We start from the raw sequence: 17696 nt of genomic DNA, 5'->3' as shown, positions 1-17696 counted from the left end.
TTCTGATAACATTTCAAGGGATATGCAGGTCCATTGCAGCAAGTTCTGGTCTCACTCCTGAGAGTTGTCCAAAGGTGAGAACTCATGACCACAGTTGGCATCTTTTAAACCCGAAAAAACATTGATTGGATACACACCCCATCTAATTTTAAGAAGAGACTTAAAACTTTCCTTTGTGTGACAAAGCTTCTAGTCAGAGTGGCTCATGTTTACGCCTGAGCTATCTCTACTAGCTTATGCTGCTATAGGCTTAGGCTGCTGGAGGACTCAGGGTCATTACCTCTCTCTCTACTGAGTTCTCCTACTCTCTCCCATTTGCATTGTTTGTTGTTATTTCAACTTTTCGTTCTCTGTCATTCTTTCTCTTCATAGAAGGGTACACTGGTCTGGTGTTCTGTTAGCTATGACATCATCAGGGAGCAGATCATCCTCTATATACCATCTAACCATAGAAATACTTAACTCCTGGGTCAATGTGACTTACAACGTCAGGGTCAATGTGAGCTTCTGAGCTTTCTGTGTCTCTCCTGTCTTCTCTAAGCCCCAGTGGGTGGAGGCAGATGAGTGTTCACACTGAGCCTGGTTCTGGTTCTGCTGGAGGTTCTCCTCCCTGTTAAGGGGAGTTTTCCTCTCCACTCCACTGTCGCTTCATGCATGCTCATATGAGGGATTGCTGCATGCAAGCCATCAACAATGCAGACGACTGTCCACTGTGGCTCTACGCTCTTTCAGGAGGAGTGAATGCTGCTTGGAGAGACTTGATGCAACCTGCTGGGTTTCCTTAGAGAGGAAACTTTCTCACCAACCTGGAGGATCTGATGGAGTCTGACTTTGGAAAGTGCCTTGATGATGACGTGATGTGGATTGGTGCTATATAAATAAAATTGAACTGAACTGATTCTACTCTGAGCTCCCAGTGGAGGAAGGAGCTCCTCATCCTATCTCTAAGGGTGGACTCAGCCTCTTGTATCTGATATGTCAATTTTTTTTGTAATGACCCCAATCTCATAACCAGTGTTAATGTGGAGCATTGCTTTATGACTTAGCGTTCTGTGACAGAGCAGAGAAGCCCATCTCTGCAGATCAAGGCTCATCACATCTATTCCTCTCGCAGTCTATTCTGCCATCATTCATGAATAAACGCCAAAGTGCTTTAAACTCACGTGATGCAGACATTGACCCCAAACCTGAAGGAAGTTTTCCATATTGTTGGCCTTGGACTAAGTGGAGCTGAATCTCTTCCTGGTTGCTTCACAGTCAACCTCCCAAGGTGAAGCTGAGGTTTATAGACATTACATACCAACATAATTAGATGATTTATAAAAATAAACATAATTAGATGATTGAAAATGATGAAAATATAAATCTGAACTTTTAATGACACACATTCAACACATCCTGGGTTTCACACAAACCGATAAAAAAATGAATTGTCTTGCAGTCATTCAATCTCATATGAAAATCTGTTTGTGCAAACATTTGGAGAGTTTCTTCTATTGTTACTGAAGTAGCAGAATGAGTATGCAGCACACGCATGCAGGCGTACACACAAATAAAAATGAATAGGTAAACCCCAATGAGCCGTCACATATATAACATCGTCACACTTCCTGACATCCCAAGTTTTCCAAAAATGTGCCGCACTGTGACAGCTTAAATAAAGGGGCAAACAGGCATATGTGCATCTGTGTGTGTCACCTGCTTTTTGCTGTGACCATCTGCAGAGGCACCTGCTCTTAGCATTTATTTCCATCTCTTCACATCTCTCATCTGTGTCATCCAACTCCTATCTCTTAGCCATTCTTTCCACTTACACGCACACCCTGAGAACGTAGGACATGGTTAGGCGGATCTAATACAGAACAACACAGATGTCACAAACAGCAGATTTTATTCAACTAGACACTGTGGGTTTTTGCATTAGCATAAAAATAAGACTGCAAGTGTGATGAAGGGCAATATTAATAAGCAGTGTCTTTATTAGCTCACATAATAAACTTACCTTACCTTACAGCATAAATTACATTTAATATACTGATATTTTATTCTTTATGCAAATGTAAAAGTCCACTGATCGCCAACAGAATATCAGAGAGGAATGCATTCAGACTGGAGAAGCTGGATGTTACGGTGACAGTGAGGACAACTCTGGACAAGCTGCCGGACATTACGGAGGATTCCAGTCACTCCCTGGTCGCCATCATCAGTAACCAGAGGAGCCTGTTCAGTGACAGACTGCTGCTTATCAAGTGCAGGACCAACATACTGAAAACCTCTTTGTCCCTCATGCCTTCAGACTTTATGACTCTCTACTGGGGAGAGGAGAGGAAACAGGAGGAGTGAGAATGGGATGGGGAGGAGCAGTAGCTAGCAGAAGGAGTATTGGCCAGCCACGTCTACCTTTATCTTAAAACAGTCACTAACTGTTTTAAAGTATAATTTACAATTAGATAAATACATTCCTGTGTATATCTTTTTAACTTTTTATATACCTATACTTTATTTTTACTTGGTATTGGCTTGCTGCTAATTTTAAACTCCCTGAAGGATTTTTCCCAAGGGACTTATCTATCCGTCCATCCATCCATCTATTAAAGCACATATTTTTTTTATGAAACACACACAAACTGACTTTAAAGATGGTTATACATTCTTTAATTTAAGCACTTCACTATTCTTCAGGTGCAAGTTATTTGTCACAGTTTTTTTTTGTCTGTATTTTATCATGTCACTATTATTCTTTGTCGCTTTTTAATATACAAAGTTGTTAAAAACATTCTTTAAATTTAAATGCATGCATGCAGTGCAATGGTGGAGCTTCAAAGCTGTATGTCTTACTGGTGCACTAGTAGACCTTGAGTTCAGCAGTGCTGCAGCTAGAAAAAATAACAAGACCTTTGTTTCTGATGCCAATGAGAAGGTCAACAAGCAGGTAAATGTTTTTATTTATTTTTGTCATTTGGATTATAATGTGGTAAAAAAAAAAAAAATTTCTGTGAGCCTGTAGGGCTGAGTCAGTGCAAAAACAATGTTTTTAGAGGCAAACAGCATCTAGCTGCATTATGCGAGACAGCACTTGACACAGACTGATAGGCAGAGGCGTTGTCTTCAACAGTCACCCTCAAGAGCTCAAGACGATCTGTCTGATAACGCACATCTACACACCAGCAGAGAGAATCAAGGTTAACGAGAGGCAGAGAAAAAACGCGTTTAATCGCCATGAAGGGGCAGTCTAAAGGCAAAACCACTGATTCCCTCACATTTTAATCATTGTAATGATTTTTCACATGATCCATTGCATAGAACATATAGTCACTGAATGACTGCTGCTCTTTTTTTTTGTATTGTGTTTGCCTTGGTGTGTTCAGTGAGTTGAGTCCTTGTATAAGCACATTTGAATCTTCAATAAATTCTTCATAGAGAGAATTGCTTTTGGGATCTGCTCTCATATAAACACACACAGAGTTTTTTACCCACTCACCGTGTGTAAGCTTAAGGGAGCCAGTATCTGTATCCATTCAACACAAGCAAAAATAAAAGGGTTTGACAAAGGCAACTTGCAGTAACTTTTGTGAGAAAAGTAAATATAACAAAAAAACAAAAAACTTTAGCTTTTTCTGAAGAAAAATCCTCTTCTCTCCAGGTATCTTGTCTAGAACTAAATTTAGCTCATTGACCTTCTGAATTATGCACCCATAAATGTTACATATGGTTTTTTTCAGAATGACTGACTCGGTTTGAACATTAAAGATGACATCCTTAATGTTCAACTACCCTGCGGGATGAAACACAACAACGATCAAGTACACCATGACAGAATTCAGGGATGAAATACTGCCATACCTCACAAAACAGCAGCAAACGCAAAAATAGAGTAAAGGCACATCACAATAAATTAAACTCTCATGAGAGCTAATTTATTTCAGTAAACTTAACTGAAAAACAGAAATTCATAGATAGTGTGATTCCACTCAGATTGATATATTCAAACATTTACTTCTGATAATTTTGAAAACTCTGGCTTCAGGCTAATAAGAACTCAAAATCAAGTTTCTCAGAAAATGATGTCATAGCAGATCAATACAAAAGAAGCATTGATAAAGAAATGGTCCTGCTGAACACTGTCTCCATGCACTGCGTAGCATCTGCACTCGTCTTGGTCGGGCTTCTGTCGTAAATTACTGCATCAGTGCAGCGTGACATGGAGAAGATCAGCTTCTGGTTCTGCTGAGGCGTTCAGGGAGACCAGAATATTTTAGTAGTGGCTTCAGCTCATCTGAATTGTTTGTTCTGGTGTTTCTTATATTCCTCACTTGAAGTGAACAAAAAGTATTTAGGGTCTGTCAAGACCTGTACTAAGTCCAGAAAAATCTGCTATCAGTCCCTTTTTGAACGACATGAATTACTGTGTTGTTGCATGAATCCATCCCTCAAAGCTCCCTTAATGATGCATTTATGACCACAGTAAATTATTTGCAATTCATAAACAGCTTCATATACAGAACTGTGCAATCACACATTCCCTAAAAAATTAGAGAGTGACAAATAGGCGTTACCAGTAGAGTTATTGTAACATGTAACAGACCACAAACTTCTTAGCAGGGGGCAATAGCCCTTACCGCTTTTGGAAATAAGCTGTTTTTAAGTTTATTAGTCTTTGATTTTGTGTTTATGAAGCATTTACCTGATATAAGTGGGTCAAACAGTGCATTACCCTGATGGGTGGGATCTGTGGCAATATGTCTGGCCCTTCTCTGGACTTCTGCTGCATAAACCCTACCCAGTTCTCATAGAGTACATCCCACAGTACCCTGTGCTGTCCTCACCACCCATGCAAGATCCTTCCTCTACTGAACTGTACAGCTCTCTTACCACACTATTATTCTGAGACATAAAATGCTGTCTATGGTGGGTCTGTAAAGGTTTATAACAGTTTATTGGAAGGTCCAGGCTGTTTCAGTTTTCTGAGGAAGAACAGCCATTATTGGGCGTTAATCACCAGGTGGGAGATGTTCTCAGTCCAGGAGAGGTCAGAGGAGATGTGAATGCCCAGGAACTTTATGCCGTTCACACGCTACACCACCTTATCCTGTTTGCTCAAGAGGAGCATGTTCAGTCTTCCTGGACATCCTGTAGTCTACTATGACCCCCTTTGTCTTGCTGGTGTTCAGGATGAGGTTGCTCCTGGAGCACCACTGTGTAAGGTTGCAGACCTCCTCTCTGTGATGGGTCTCATCACTGTTGAAAATGAGACCAACCATTGTGGTGTTGTTGGCAGACTTCCCACGCTTATGGGGTGGAGAGCAGAGCAGTCGTGGGTGAAAAGGAGGATGCTAAGGTGTTATTGTGTTGAGGACCAATGGGGCGGATGTGAGTTTCCCAATCCTCTCCACCTTGGGCCTGTTGGTGAACAAGTCATTGATCCAGGAGCAGAGCGGTGTTTCTGGTAGCACGGTGTTGAAGGATGAACTGGAGTACACAATTAGCATTGTAACAGAGGTGATGGGATGCTGGAGATGAGTCTGAGCTGTGTGAACAGGACAGCATCCTCTGTGAAGCGATTCTCCCTGTAGGCAAACTGCAGGCAGTCCAGGCCAACTTTGATGGCACCTGTATTGTATTTCAAGACAAAGGCAAGGCAAGGCAAGGCAGATTTATTTGTATAGCACATTTCAGTACAGAGACAATGCAAAGTGCTTTCCACAGCCTGGGAGCAGCTGAGCAGAAAGACAGATCTCCCATTGTACGGAGCTTCTTCCTTGGTGGATTCAGCAGATATGTGGAGGTAGATCAGAGGATGCGTGTTGAGGTCAGTGGGGTACGGTGGGGCGTCACCATGGATGCACTGGTGGGTAAGGAGGGAAACCTCGTATTCAATCCTGAGTGGGACCGGAAGCCAGTGAAGAGATTTGAGGATGTGGTGATGTGGTCATGTTTGGGCACCCTCATCAGGATCCAAGCAGTGCTGGTTTTTATGAACTGCAGCTATATATGGATATGAACTACGTTTTCTACTTGGGACCAAGTGAAGACGCCTGGTCTAAAATAGCATCCGTTCCAGTTTCATGAAAGATGCTGGGATCCAAGGAGAAAAATATATCCTCAATTGGTTTTAAACTTCTTTTCTTTGACATGAGATGTTTCTATAAGCTTATTTGATATAAATTACCTGACAAGAACCAAGGCAGAGTTTTGACAAATTATTCCTATAGAATAATCAGCACCTAATGACTTCACATGTTCAGGTTTGCTGTTGGCTTTATAAATGACTAATTAGAAGCTTCAAGCTTCTTTCAGTTACTTCTAATTGGAAAGTTTGAAACTCCCCGAATAGAACATCGGAAGTAAGTCATTAAACATTTCCTGCAGATTTGCCGGAAGCATCGTATATGTTAAATCTGAAAACTAAAAAATAAGGTTATAGATAAATTATTATAAAAGCAAGTTTGAATTTACTGTGTATTTTTTATATAAATAATAAAATATTTACATACACTGCTGGTAAAACTCCTTAGCAAGTAGATTATTGACCAACCAAACATTTTTGGTAAACATCAACAAGCTTTTGGGGGCATTCTGTTTGAATAGTTGACTATTCCTCTTCAGAGAACTGGCAAAAGCTAGAGCTCTAGGATACTTCATGTTAGCTTGTTTATGGAATCTAAAACCAGTGGCCTGTCAAAACACCCAAATGCTTCAAAGTTTCCATTTGTGATGATAATGAATTTGGAGATACTCCTTCATTTATTCATAAAGTTTTACTGACAGCAAAACAGCCCCACACCATAAGGATACCACCAACATGCTTGTTAGTTCATACAATGCCACCGGGTTTAAAAGCCTCACAAAGACACCTCCAAACATGCTTTTTACTAACTTGGCCTTGTTTCACCATCACACTTTTGTCCAGAAGACATTTGGTCAGTCAATGCAGGTAGCTGAAGATTTCAGTTAGCAGCACCTTCTTAGTCCATGGTGACCTGCACTTCTCCAGAACATTCATTAAAGAAATCCTTTAAAAAGAAAAATGACCAGTTACAGTAAGTCATGGTCACTAACCAGAGGTTAATGACCAATTGTCTTGTCGAAGGGCAACTTATAAAATTCTCCACCTGGATACCATAAAGCTGATCTACAGGAAATGCAACCTTCAGCACCACAAGCAAGGACAACACCACAAAGATGTGAGTTTGAAGGTTTATTGAAGGAAGAGGTCAAGGAGATGGATGGATTGGGTGTGAGGATGAGTTAGGACTCCCAGATGGAACATTAGACAAAGAGGACTGGATGGAGATGAAGAATGAGACCAGGAAGTAGGGGAAGGGATCAGCGCGATGGGTTGAAGAGGAGGAAGAGGGATGAGGTGAGGTCCAGTTAGGGAGAAGGAAGGATGAGGTTTTATGGACGTGACAGAGTGTGAGTGAAGTGTGTAGGAGCAGACTGCTGCGTAGTTTTAGTTGTGGTTAAGGCATGGCCCTGCTCCTCGACCTAACATAATAACTTAATTTTATAAACTTTAAAGAAATGTAGTTGTATCATTTACCCTGCTACAGAGGTCAGTGTAAGAATAAAATAAAATGGATTGTTATCTCCACAATTTTAAGCATAAGACTCAATATTTTTATTTATTCAAATGCAACAAAATTCAATTCAATTCAATTTCATTTATGTAGCACCAATTCATGAAACATGTCATCTCAAGGCATTTACAAAGTCAAATCCAATCATATTATACAGATTGGGTCATTAAACAACCTTTACTAACACATTTGAAATGCAGACAATAAATCAAAAAAAGGAAAAAAAAGAAAAGCAGAGAGAGAAGCGATGCAGGTTGGGTGGACATAGGAGGGAGGATTAAATCAGCAGACAAGGTGAAAAGGTATCCAATGGTAAAAGTGATGGTAGATGAGTGTTGGAGAGGTAGATGGTGAGATAACAGATGAGAGCGTGGGCGAGCGGCACGAGAAGTGAGGAGAGGAGAACACAAGAACGATTGAAATAGGGTGCCAAATGGTGCTATCGAAAGCAGATAAATACCAATAGGCGACAGAGGATAATAGATTGAGATAGGAAATGAAGCAGAGAATGAGGGAGGGCAGAAAAAGAAGAAAAGGATTGGGGTGACCACATGATGCAGAAATGAATGGAATAAAAAGAAAGAAATAGGCGAACCATAGGTAGTAGTTAGGGGAGAGTTAAGGAGAAATGGAAAAGAAATGACCAAAAAGTAGAAAATAGGGTTGGTGGAGGTAAAATGGTAGGATGAGAAATAACAATAGAAGGCAATATCCTGATGGGAAGAGGAGACAATGATGAGAAATGACAAGAGATAAATATAGTTAGACATAATATATTATATACAGCAAGGTGTCAGGATTGTAAAGCAACAACAGCGGTTTGCGGGTTCTTACTTGAAATACAGAATAAAGTGACTGTTCCGATGAGAGAAGTATGGAAAATATGTGATAAACGTTCTGACCATCAGTTACACCACTGTGCACAGGGATCATTAGGTCTAAAACAAAATAAATAATACGCATAAATCAAACTATCCAATGTTTCTCACATTCAGATCCTAAAACACATCCTATAACAGAAAAGTCAGCTGATCTCAGAATACTAACAGAGATACTAATACTCCCTCTATCCAAATATATAGGCACAGTGGGAAATAACCAGAACCTTTTTACAGAAATAAACATACAGCAGAACTTGACTTAATATGATTCATGGGAAGTTATCCTCTATTTTTATATGTTCTGCATTCAAATAAACAGCAATGAATTGCTAATAAGTCAGTGGTTGTCATCCAGAGATTTGTGAAAATCCAAGAAGGCTCTTAGCATCCAACACTTCACAGACTCACCCAAAACTGGACAGTAACAAACAGTAAAAAGTTGCCTAGTTTATTGAATATTTTTTACCTCCAACATTCAGATTGTCATGTCTGAATTTGGCCAGAACTACATAAACCCAGTAAAAGCTGATGGTGGTGTGACAGAGTGGGACATTATTTCTTGGGTCTCTTCGTACCACTTTAGCATCATTTCTACCCCGCAGTCCACCTAAATATTCTTGCTGACCATGTCTACACCTTAAAAAAAATCCCAATACACAGTGCTGTTGTTCTTACCTTTGTTCCCTGAAAATGTCTTTTCTGCTATAGATTATAACTGCTCTCTGCTTATTGGTACATGTTTACCTGTTTCTCTACATAATGCAATTGTTGGAATCCAAAGTCAAATGTCTATGTCTGTACTTTCAAACGTGGCAAAATAATGTTGATTCTGATTATGATCAAAGTGGATCCAGCTTCTCACAACTTCTTTCAGCAGGATAACGATCGTTGTGTCAAAGTCCAGATAACCTCAAACAGGTTTCAGACCTTGGCCAATCTGCTGCAGAGGCTGGGCAAGCATGTCCCAGAAAGCACTCCACCGATACCAGGGTTCCATCTTTTATATTAACGAAAACTGGTGCTCAGATGAAACCCTGCTACAGAAATCATGCAGTCCTCACACAGAGTCACTTTTTATTAAACCCCTTCATTCACTGAGAGATTTAAGCGTTTAGGTGGGAAGTCTGACTATAGTAGATGGTCAGGACATACATGGACCAGTAAGTTGAGAAATTAGCTTTTTGACTCAGCTCTTTCTTCACCACAACAAACCTGACCAGAACCCCATTACTATAGACACAGCCCCAATCCGTCTGTCCATCTGTTCCATCCTACTATCACTCATAAACAAGACACCAAGATACTGTACTTATACTCCTCTGCTTCAGACAGAGACGAAATAAAACATTTTCTGGTTGAGAACCATGGCCTCAGATTTAGAGGAGCTGACTCTCAACCCGACCACAACATATTCAGCAGCGAACATCTCCAGCACAGACTGGAACAAGACAACAGAACCACATAGTCCAAAAAAAGCAGAGACGCAGTTCTGAGGTTCCCATACCAGACCCCCTCCTCTCCACCACTGTGTGTGGGATCCTGTCCTGGAACACCAGAGAAAGGATTGGTGGCGTGGAGCAGCCCTGGAGAGTCCAACCAGCACTGGGGACATTCTCAACTTTGTCCCAAGAATGAAGACACAGCCTTGCTTTGGGAATAAAAGGATTGAATAGCCCTTAAAAACCACCCAGATAGCCACATTCTCACTGCAGCCCCCACAGAATACACTCAGAAGACAAAGTTAGAGGTCTTCTCCAGATCCACAAAACACATGCAGAGTGGAGAAGCATACGCTGATGATGCCCTCATCAATTCTGCCAGGATAAAGATCTGCTCCACTCTTTCATGGCCAGGACGAAAAACACATTACGTCTCCTTAATCTGAGAATCAACAAGGAGTCAGAAACTCCTCTTCATCACCCCAGACATGTAAATATTTTCAGTTTCTGGGAGCAGTTTAAGTTTTTTAACCATGATGGAATGAAATCAACATTTTGCCTTTCAAAAAATAGGATAGATGAGAAGAAAAGGGGAAAGGGAAAATCACTGGCTTCTTTAACAGGGTCATGTGCTTCTCCCATCAGCATGTTAGTGGACATTTATAGTCTTTGATAAACATATTACAACAATAACAATGGCTGCAGTGGTAAATTAAGCTGTGCACCAGAGAAATATGGATATAGACAGAAACAAAAGCTTAAAACCTAATAATGAATATGAAACTTTTATTTTGCCCTTAATTTTGTCCATCCACCCACAACATTCCATTTCAGTCTTCCTCATATAATCAGAACCTTTTACATTCTAGACATAAAAATAATCTGTTTCCAGATGCATATATGTTTTTAGCAGAGCAGCACACAGTTCACGGTTTAGTGCTTGTTGTTTGATTACATGTTTGTGTTTGTGTGCACGGTGAAAACCCCAGAGAAAGTGAGTGTGTGTGTGCGTGGGCGTTTAAGAAACAGTACTGAGCCAAATTACTCTTATTTAGAATGAGAGTGTGTGACAGCTGCATCATAAACAGCTCCTCTCTGAAAGTCTAAAGTCACAGGGGCCATTTTAACATTTGGAGAAGTCCAGAATCAAAGCTTGCACACATTCACACACGCACACACAAAGATACACAAAAACAAAGGTGGCACTAAATGAGTTTCTTTCAGTGCGTGCCAATCTTATTCTCCATGGCTGCTGCACACACTGAAACAAAATAAGTGCACAGTGAGCCTCTCCTCTCAACCAGATATTTTTTTTGTCACACACACGTCCAGCTGCACACAAACACACACTCACTAAGCCTTGGCCCTCCTTGTTAAGAACGGCTCAGTCAGGGTAAAGCAAAATCTAAGAATTGATTAAAAACAGGTTTTGTGTTAGCCAACAGATGGTGAAAAATATAACAAGAATAAAGCTTTTGCCTCATACTAGCTGGCTATAACTAACTGGTTCTCAACACATCTGCAGTTGCAGAGCAGCTTAGCTCAACGCCTAAAGTTGGAATTAAAAGTTTACTATTCATTAGAAAACTCCAGTTTTTATTTTGTTTTTATGGCATGGGCCCACCTTCATATTGACTTTGTTTTTTTCTCTTATAATTCTGTGTAATATAACAGCCACTCCTGGTCTTCACAAGCAGGAATGTTGCTGCAGCTCATTATTTGACTCATCCATCCATACCAGGTTTGGACAACCACGTGTACCAGACTGTAACCCTTCTACTGTAGTCAACCTTCACTACAGCTTACCAGCCAAGGAAACCCAACAGGCGCAGGCTGCCTTCCAGAGGGGGCACTTGAGAACAACATGCAACATTTGAGCAGGCGAAGGCAGACTCAGGGTCTTTCTCACACCCCTGCTCCCTGTTTGCCATCCAGAGTTTGAGCTTGAAGAAGAAGCGGGCCACACATTTGGGGTGTGGGCTGGGGATGGATGTTGGGTCCCGGGCTCGGCTGGGACTTCTGCTCCACCCTGGAATATGCAGGTAAGGTTTGGGGGGGGGGGGGGGGAGGCAACACCTCTGGGGTCGTGGGGTGGGCTCTGGTTGTCTGGCCCGTTCTGTTCATGTTGGGTGGATGGGCTTGTGGGTTGTCTGGGCTAGGATCGCGGTAGGGGGTTGGGACCAGAGTTGGGCCGGGTAGGTTGGGTTGTGGGGACTGTGGGGTTCCATGGATTGCCCCCCCTCCTGGGACATGTCAGGTTTCTGCTAAGTGTGGAGCCCCCCCGCTCTCCTCCGTTGGCTGGTGCCCCTGGGCCTCAAGTCTTTGGGCCCACGGCTGGATCCGCTCCAGAGGTTTTGTCCTTAGGATGGACCAGCGTCCTTCTGAAGGTCCTGTTGGGATCTTCTCTTTAGAGAAAATGCTCCTGAGTTTTTCAGAGACTCCAGCAACATATGGGATGACAATGTTGTTGAGCTTTTTCTTCTCCCTGTTCTGTTCTGCAACGTGTCTTTTGAATTTCCTTGCTGATTTGACAAAACCCTGTTAGTGTACCCACAGGTTGGGAGAGAATCTTTGACATGTTTCTGTTCCTTGTTCTTCCTTTCTGTCCTAATGGGGAAATGTTCGGCTCCATGGTCTAAGGTTCTGATCACAAAAAGTTTTTGTTGCAGTAGGTGGTGAGAATCAAAAACAAGACATTAGTCGGTGTGAGTAGGTTTCCTGTAGACTTCCAGAAAAGAATATATATATATATATATATATATATATATATATATATATATATATATATACAGGACTGTCTCAGAAAATTAGAATATCATGAAAAAGTATACTAGTAGGCTATTCAACTAATCACTTGAATCGTCTAATTAACTCGAAACACCTGCAAGAGTTTCCTGAGCCTTGAAAAACACTCAGCTTGGTTCAGTAAACTAAATCACAAGTATGGGGAAGACTGCTGATCTGACTGCTGTCCAGAAGACCATCATTGACACCCTCCATCAGGAGGGTAAGACACAAAAAGAAATTTCTCAAAGAGCAGGCTGTTCACAGAGTGCAGTTTCAAAGCACATTCACAAAAAGTGTGTTGGAAGGGGGAAATGTGGCAGGAAACGCTGCACAACCAAGATCTGGCACCTGCCCACAGTGCCCAAACCACCAGTAACTGGTGTACTGACCATGGCATTACTGTCCTTGATTGGCCTGCCAATTCCCCTGACCTGAACCCCATAGAGAATTTGTGGGCTATTGTGAAGAAGAAGCTGAAAGACACCAGAGCCAACAATGCAAATGAGCTAAAGGCCGCTATTGAAGCATCCTGGGCATCCATAACACCTCAGCAATGCCACAGGCTGATTGCCTCCATGCCACGCCGCATTGATGCACTAATCTGTGCAAAACGATTCCCAACCAAGTACTGAGTGCATTAATGGACATTTTCAAATCTTTGATTTTGTTTTGCTGTTATAATTTTTTTTACTTGGTCTGAGGAAATATTCTAATATTTTGAGATAGGATTTTTGAGTTTTCTTCAGCTGTACGCCATAATCAGCGATATTAAAACAATAAAAGGCTTGCGATATTTCAGTTGATTTGTAATGAATCCAGAATGTATGACATTTCATGTTTTTTAATTGCATTACAGAAAATAAAGAACTTTATCACAATATTCTAATTTTCTGAGACAGTCCTGTATATATGTAACACTGGCTTCACCAGAGCTGTTTCAGTGCTATGATGAGCTCTAAAGCCTGAAACTTTTCAAACAGTTAATTACTGTCTCCAATGGCAACAAGAGCAGTATCAGCCAGTTCTGTGATGTCTTGAAGACAATAGAGAATAATGCCATGGTCCACAGTGTCAAATGTTGTTGTCAAGTAGAGGAGGAATCAGCGGAGAGAAAATTCATCTGGTGATTAGACACCCAGATCATGTCGCTTCAATTCAATTCAATTTTTTTTATATAGCACCAATTCATGAAACATATCATCTCTTTCCAAAGTCAGACTCCATCAGATCCTCCAGGTTGGTGAGAAAGTTTCCTCTCTAAGGAAACCCAGCAGGTTGCATCAAGTCTCTCCAAGCAGCATTCACTCCTCCTGAAAGAGCGTAGAGCCACAGTGGACAGTCGTCTGCATTGTTGATGGCTTTGCAGCAATCCCTCATACTGAGCATGCATGAAGCGACAGTGGAGAGGAAAAGTCCCCTTTAATAGGGAGGAGAACCTCCAGCAGAACCAGAACCAGGCTCAGTGTGAACGCTCATCTGCCTCCACCCACTGGGGCTTAGAGAAGACAGAGCAGAGACACAGAAAGCACAGAAGCTCACATTGACCCAGGAGTACTTTCTATGGTAGATGGTAATAGAGGATGATCTGCCTCCCCTGATGATGTCACAGCTAACAGAACGCCAGACCAGGTGTACCTTCTATGAAGAGAAAAATGACAGAGAACAAAAAGTTAAAATAGGCCCTGATGTCCTCCAGCAGCCTAAGCCTATAGCAGCAGAACTATAGAGGTAGCTCAGGGTAACATGAGCCACTCTGACTAGAAGCTTTGTCACAAAGGAAAGTTTTAAGATTAGTCATAAAAGTAGACGGGGTGTCTGCCTCACGGACCAAAACTGGGAGTTGGTTCCACAGGAGAGGAGCCTGATAGCTAAAGGATCTGCCTCCCATTCTACTTTTAGAGACTCTAGGAACCACCAGCAGACCTGCAGTCTGAGAGCGAAGTGCTCTGTTAGGAACATACGGGGTAATCAGAGCTCTGATATATGATGGAGCTTGATTATTAAGGGCTTTATACGTTAGAAGAAGAATTTTAAATTATATTCTTGATTTAACAGGAAGGCAATGAAGGGAAGCTAAAATTGGACAAATATGATCCCTCTTCTTGCACTGAAATACTGTCTGAGATCTTCAGCTGTCCCAAAGCTGAAGGAAATAAACTGAAAAGTTGCTGGAAGGGTCATCAGCTTGGGTGTTAAAATCATCACGTGGTATGGGATTACTGAATGTTGCACAAAAAGTTAAAATTAGATTTGTCATTTCAGAGAGAAAGGATGAGTGGAGTGTGGGCTGGGGCAGGTAAATTAAGGTAATTGCCAGGAGAAAGGGGGTTTGCTTTGAAAAACGAGACAATCAAAATAAGTCAGATCAAGAAAGAAAGTGTGAAATAGTCCATGTCTTTACGTTAAATCAGGGCAAAATCATTACTGTGGCCTTTCTGAAGATGACAGTATCCAGGAAGATAAGCCTCATTGAGCGCAAAGAGGATGTTTGGTTGATACCAGGTTTCTGTGAGGCGCAGCAGGTCCCAGCATCTACATAGAATAAAAGCAATAATTTATTCTGTATAAATTTTTTGTATTTCCAGCTCAAATATTTCATTAATATATTTTAGTTTTCATTTCTTTCCCTCAACACCATCAGGGCTACGGGACATTTCTTCACTTAAATAGCGGCACCTTTACGTCAACCTAAAAGCCTATATTATTAATATACAGTGAGGTTGGTACAAATTATAGTCCTACAAGAAAATCAGTGCCAACCCATTTTTTAAAAGAATGTGTGAAGCCACATTCTGGCAAAAAGATGAATGAACATATCAGTTCTTTCAATAACTCACACCATACTATCATTAATTGCAAATGTTGATTATAGCCAATTAATGTTTTAGTTGATTAAGGTTATACATAAGAATAACTAATAACTGGACCTTATCAAACTGTATTTACATACTTCATTTTGATTTGCTGCCACATCGTTTTTATGCAGCTCAGGTTGCACTTATACACGTAATCAATGCCTCCCCTCTCCTGGGTGCTTTGAGTGAAGTGTGAGAATACAGCTTTAATTCTGTCAAATAACTCTCATATCACTCATGCATTGATTCTTTTAGTTAAGGTTTAATATTCTCCTTGTGCCGTCGTTAGTGATTTGTATTTCTACTTGTGTGAAAATACGCACTTCCAGTTTATTTCCTGCCATTGCCATGGTGAATGGCGTTATCTGTGATCCATTGATGAGGGCTTCTTTCGTGCTTGGGCTTAACTCAAGGTTGATTGGACGCTGAGTTTAGTTACCTGATGGATATCACCTGTTGTGAAACAAAAGACACTGAGCATGACAGTGTGAGGTAGATTTACTCAGAGCTTTCTACACAGAGATCGGCTATTCTTTCTGAAACAGGGCCCCCAGTGCACACAGTAAATAGTGTGTAATTCAAAATACTGGCAGGGATTTTAGGTAAAACAGTTGGTCTGAAAATTAAAAAAGGCTAAAAGTGAAAATTTAGTGTTATTTTAAATTTTGCCAACTTTTCATGGCACAATCAGCTGTTGTTTTTCAGCTGAACCACTGTAAGAAGAACCCAAGTCCTCATCATGCTGTGTTTACCCACATTTGATGATTGAGTGCAATATTCTGGTGCTTTTCATTTTGCTTTCTGTCTGAAGGAATATCTGTTTACACATGCCATTGTTGCTGCTGGTGGACTCAAAGAATGAGACAAACATCTGAGCGCACAAGAAAGACAGAAAAAAAGAAACCGATAACCAACCTGAGTATTTTTTCTATCTGGAAACCTAAATGTCAAGTTTAACCCCCCACTCCTGTTGCTTTTCTGGTTTCCTCCATTGCATCCATCGTTTCCTTTTCATCCCCCCACCTTCCTTTCTGCTGTCAGCAGTAAGCAGCATGCCACCTAAACCCACCGTATCAGCACTGATGCCTGCAGCGAGAGAAGCGGGAGGCCAGACAAAAGGGGGAATAAAATGAGAGATGAAGGTTGTCATGAAAGAAAGACAGATGGGTGAGAAGTGAGAGACAAAGGGACAAAGGATGCTGTGAAGTTTTCCTCAAAAAGCTCTTTAGAGAGCAAACTTTAGGAGGAATAGCTGCAAGCAAAAAGAGTCAATATTCATTTACAAGGACATTAATACACAATAAGGGGTTTAGTATTTGGGATTTATCACTAAGTTTAGAAAGAGGACTTTATTCAGTTGATAAAAAAGTATATTTCCTGAAATCTTGTCGACAGCGTGATTGATCACAGATTTATTCACTAACAATGTTACCTGCTACTTGAAAAATTACAGCTAAATCTGTTCCAGGGAAGCTGCTTTCTACAGACCAAAGCCAGACTTCATTTGTGGAATATGTTGTGTACCGTGCTGCACCTGGATTTCTGAACCACATCTTGACTGAAGAAAACTTCTGTAAACATCTAGCACTCAAGATCTCGCAGGTCTGGACGATGTAGAAAAAAAACACATTGATAAAACAGAAATCATCCATCCATCCATCCATTTTCTGACCCGCTTTATCCCTCATGGGGTCGTGGGGGTTGCTGGTGCCTATCTCCAGCGTTCACTGGGTGAGAGGCGGGGTTCACCCTGGACAGGTCGCCAGTCTGTCGCAGGGCAACACACAGAGACAGACAGGACAAACAACCATTCACGCACACTCACACCTAAGGACAATTTAGAGAAACCAATTAACCTAACAGTCATGTTTTTGGTTTTTTTGGACTGTTGGAGGAAGCCGGAGTACCCAGAGAGAACCCACACATTCACATATTGATCGATATTGATAAATATCAAAACATAAAAAAATATATTTTAAGGGCAGCCCTGGTCATTTTATGCTGTTGCTTAATTACATATTTTTATATAAAGAACACTGAATTCAAACACAACCCTCTATTCAACCAAATTTTTACCCAAACTGTCTTAAAAAAAGAAAAACACGTGTTCTCTGAACTTTTTGAGGAGGGCGGAGCTTCCCTGAGTCTGCGATT

This window comes from Fundulus heteroclitus, chromosome 19 (genome assembly GCF_011125445.2).
Source record: "Fundulus heteroclitus isolate FHET01 chromosome 19, MU-UCD_Fhet_4.1, whole genome shotgun sequence".
NCBI classification, from domain to species: Eukaryota; Metazoa; Chordata; class Actinopteri; order Cyprinodontiformes; family Fundulidae; genus Fundulus; species Fundulus heteroclitus.
The sequence above is the reverse complement of the archived record's forward strand: the minus strand, read 5'-3'. Positions refer to the sequence as shown.